Below are 4,985 nucleotides of genomic sequence, written 5' to 3' on the forward strand. Positions count from 1 at the left end.
AGCTACTGTTGACCTCTGCTGTCTCTTTACAACAGTCAACTGCTGAGCATTTTATAGGACCTACTGTACCTATTTTTCAAACTGGAATATTTTACAAAACCTTTGAAATATAATTCCAGACTGGTTTTTTTAGTCAGTATTGGGTGCATGATAAAATGAAATCCCACAACTGAAGCAGCTCTATTTAACCAGCTGTTGCATGTCATCCAGCCAGATTGGAACTACTTAACCTTCATGCTTAACAATAATAAAGCAGTTATGTTGTCCACTATGTCCTCACTGTTTAATCAAACATGTATCAAAATATGCTGCTGATTATATGTAAGATTATTACAATTATTGCCACTTTTGGATGGATATAGAACTACAGCTCAGTTTTAAACCAAACAGTCCACTATTAGTTTCAGTTATTCACACAACAAAACATTTTGGTACCACTTTCTAATGAGGCTCGCTTTATAAAGGGGTTATATGTTGTAATTAATGGCTTTATTAAGAAATCATTCAAAAAGCCATTAATAGGAACAAACTTTAAGGTTGGCAGGATGTGAAAAATCTACTTTAACAGTTAGACTGTGACAAAAAAGGCTGCAGATCTGGACTAAAATCAATTTATTAGCATTTTATTAAGACTCACAGCTGCAGACTTGTTGATTAAAACCCTTTATTGAATTGGAAAATTGGAAGACACAGTTAAATAAAAGCACGTATTACAATCTAAAGATCAAGGTGAGAGAGGAAAGACATGACATTTTAAATGTTCCTCAGAGGAAGGAAGCTCAGTTGGACATTAATGATTTTATTAATGGTTTGCTAAATGAACGGTCAAAGATGACGCCCAAAATTCTGGCTGCAGGTTTGATATTTATAGACTGTTCTGTAGAGTGATGATGAACATCTGCAGTGTCAAATATAATTATTTGATGGCCTTTTTAAGAAAGTGTGAAACCAATGAACATTTACTAATAGATTACCAACATTTATAATTGAATTATTACAAAATAGAAATGAGAAACACCAGGCAAAGAGGGTTTTTCACAACCTGGCAACCAATGACTTCTGACTTATATATAAAGAATTAATAAATGATTTACTAACCATTAATGAAACCATTAATTGCAACTTATAAACCCTTTATAAAGAAAGTGGTACTGACATGTTTCATAATGTATTATTATTAATACATCCTAACACTTGGTTGTTAATTATCCCACAGTTAACAGGTAATTACAGTATAATAATTATATTATAGTATACAGTAACTCTGCATCGCAGCTTGGTGACTTTGTACATAAACAACTGGAACAAAACATCACAAATACATACAGTGAGTTGTCAAACTATATGGTGGCAATAATTCATATATATTTTGGATATATGCAGTGTTTTAAATTAGATTCAAGCTTCACATGCTCAAATTTAAAACTATTTCAGTAGCAGTTTATTTTTAACCCCCTATTGAGCATTTATAAACAGCATATAAACACATTAAAACACACTATAACGTAGTTGTAAACAGTTATAAAGACACTTAAAAATTCTATGTATTTTACGTATTTATTTGCAACTATTGCAGTTTTAAGTATCCATAAAACAATTAATGAATACTTGATAGCATAATATAATATAGCTATACTATATAATATGTCTTCATGTGTTTTTTAACACATTTATAAACAGTATTAAACCTCCCTGTGAAGGATTTGTACATGTGTAGAAACAGTTATGTTTATGAGGCATTAGCTTACTGTTTATACACCAAAGGATGGGTTATACTTGTTAAATTAACATGTAATAAATCTAGTTATAACTGATTACAACTACAGCACAGTATAGTGTGTGATTAACTATTTATTCTGCTTCTAAATGCTACAAAAAGGGGTTTATAAATACAGTGTTAGCAGTATTTCTCTGTATTAGTGTTATCCTTTTAGCCATGACATTGACAGCTGCTGATAAAAGCACTGTGTGTATTTAATTAACAACTCCGGTATCAGAATGACTTCTCCAGGAGATTTTTGGACATACAGTGTTGTTTCCAGACGTAGGATACAGTAAGTACTGATGTCTGTTAGCTCATATTTGTTCAGGCGGGTGTCTGATCTTCGCCCGCCTCCAGCTCGCTCTACATTTGTCTGTACTGTGGAATAAATACAATTGGACAGTAATTTAATATGTGTACGTGTGTTTTTATAACATATTTTGCTCCCCATATTTATCATTTATAGATTATTATCAGTGGTGGAAAGCACATTTACTTCAGTACTATACTTATAAGTACAGTTTGAGGTACTTTTACTTGAGTATTTCCATTTTATGCTACTTTGCATTTCTACTCTGCAACATTTTACAGTAAAATATTGTACTTTTTACTCCACTACATTTATTTGACAGTTATTAGTTTTCCCTTATAATCAATATTTTATACTTAAAACATATGATCAGTTCCTAAAACATGTATTGTTACAGGTTAAACTACCAAGTAGTTTAAGTCGTATCTCTACCATAGAATGTTGCTTACATGTACACATCAATGACTCAGTGTTAATGTTCCAATAATATACAGTTTATATAAGTATTACACTCTAAATGAGGCCATTTTGCACAATGAGTACTTTTACTTATGTACTTTCACTTGCGTAGCATTTAGAATGCAGGATTTTTACTTGTAAGAATATTATTTCATTGTAGTATTGCTACTTTTACTTCTTCCACCACTGATTATAATGTAGTTAAAAGCAGATATAAGGACATGTTTAAGTGTTTATTAATGTCCAGTATTTGTCAGCAATTATAACTTCTCCTTTGAAGATATATTTTATATTATTACAACTGTGTTTTACTATATTGTGATTCATTATGAGTTAAATGAACTGAAAACTGCCCCAAAATTTCTTTTATTCCCCTCTGAGATTTTAAACTTAATTATCTGATGTTTTTATGTGATTGTCTGATTATGAATATTTCTTTTTCTCAGGTCTCTCTTGATTACTATAAAAAGTTTCAAAAAATAAATCTGTTTATTGAGCAACATCTTATAGATGCTTCACAGGAAGAGTTAAAATTATTGGTTAATTACATCAGTAAACACTTGACAAGCTAATATCTTTTACGACTATATTACAGTGTTATTAACCATTTATTAAATGTTTGCATATTGCTTATAAATGATAAATAAGGTGAGCTGCTGAAGAATGTAGTCAGCCTGTTGTAGCTGCACTACTTAAAGGACCAGTGTGTAAAATCTAGCAGCATCTAGGGGAACAGACTTGGCAAAAATGGAATATAATCTTCATAGGTATGTTTTAATTAGTGTATAATCACCTGAACATAAGAATCGTGTTTATTTACCTTAGAATGAGCCCTTTATATCTACATAGGGAGCAGGTCCTCTTCCACAGAGCCTGCCATGTTCTACAGTAGCCCAGAAAAGACAAACCAAACACTGGATCTAGAGAGATTTTTCAGGAGTTTCGTGGCCACCGTAGGTTCTCCTACACGCTTGGAAGAGGAGGGGTATTCAGTTTGTTGCAATCTGCATCCTCACCACTAGATGTCACTAAATTCTACACACTGGTCCTTTAAAGATCAGCATCATAAATTTTTTAAATCCAATTATGTGTTGATTCTCCCCTTAAAAGCATAAATATGTGGATATATGTTGTATATCTTTTTTAACCCATAAGAACCCATGGTGACACAGGTGTCATCAGCCCTTTCAATGTTCTGGAAAATTCCTTCTACAGCTTTTATCCTTGATTTTAACTCATGAAGTCCCTAAGTGACATCTACTGAACATCCTGATGCAGTCATGTGACAATATGTGAATCTGTGCACCCATGACATCACTTCCTAAACGGCCTGGTCAGCAAATGTGACAGAACTAGCTAATTTTAAAAAAGCTTGTTTTTTGTTACTAAAAGGTAGGTTTCAACCCATTTAACAATTCTGATGCTTTAATAAGACCTCCTGTATTACATTTAACCTGTTCTGACCACATTTCTTGAACAAATTGATATAAAACAAGTTATGACATATATGTTACATTACAGATCTTTGACACTGAAGGTAGAATTTCAAAAAAATTCAGAAATGTGTTCCTTGTGGTCCATTTAGTCTGTTTTATATTCCCCATAATTTTCCTTTAAGGAGAAATGGATCCGGGTTCTTATGGGTTAAAGCAAATTATAATTTGTATTTCTTTTAAAAAATTTTCAGGCTCCACAACCTTCCCAGACAGCCCCCAGTAACCGTGTCAGTACCTGCTGTGGTTGGAAATCACTGCACTAGAACACCAGATATTCACCCACAGCTGAAAATACTACAAAAAATGCTAAATTTATTCCTATTTTGCTCAAAAACTACATTGCCTGGCTATTTCAGGAAATTGCTTTTACCTTTTTTTGACAATAAAATGATGTATGTGACCTTGGACCAGTTTCAAAAAGATATTTCAGTCTGGTCTCTTTAATTTGGCTCTTAGATGAGTCTATGCATGTCGGACAGGGTCATAAAAATAAAGACAGGCTTGTTTTAAGCCGACACTCAGGATACCTCAGCACTAAGAGCTGTTATCTGCACTGCACTGAGATTTTATAATACTGGGAGTTTATTGTTTTGTTGAGTTTTCACAGTAAAATGTCCTTGAAACTGGAATTTAGAAGTCTATTAGTTAGATATAAACCACAGTCAAACAGGCTCCAGGTTTTAAAGATTATGTCTCTTTAGCATTTAGTCTTTTCATACAGAATATCACTCTTTAACTCGTTAGTCAAAGACACAAACCACAAATGATCTACCAACCACTGAGCACTCAAGTTCCCACAAATGATTAAAGCAACACTAAATCAATTAACATCTACTGTCTGTAATATATCAGGAATAAATAAAGTGTGTCTGTAGTAACAAAAAGGGCAAACAGCTCAAGATAATCTTAAACATTTTTAAACTGAATGTTTTTACAGAAAGAATAAAACGAGTCCAGC

The sequence above is a fragment of the Thunnus maccoyii genome, chromosome 19 (assembly GCF_910596095.1).
Source record: "Thunnus maccoyii chromosome 19, fThuMac1.1, whole genome shotgun sequence".
Lineage (NCBI taxonomy): Eukaryota > Metazoa > Chordata > Actinopteri > Scombriformes > Scombridae > Thunnus > Thunnus maccoyii.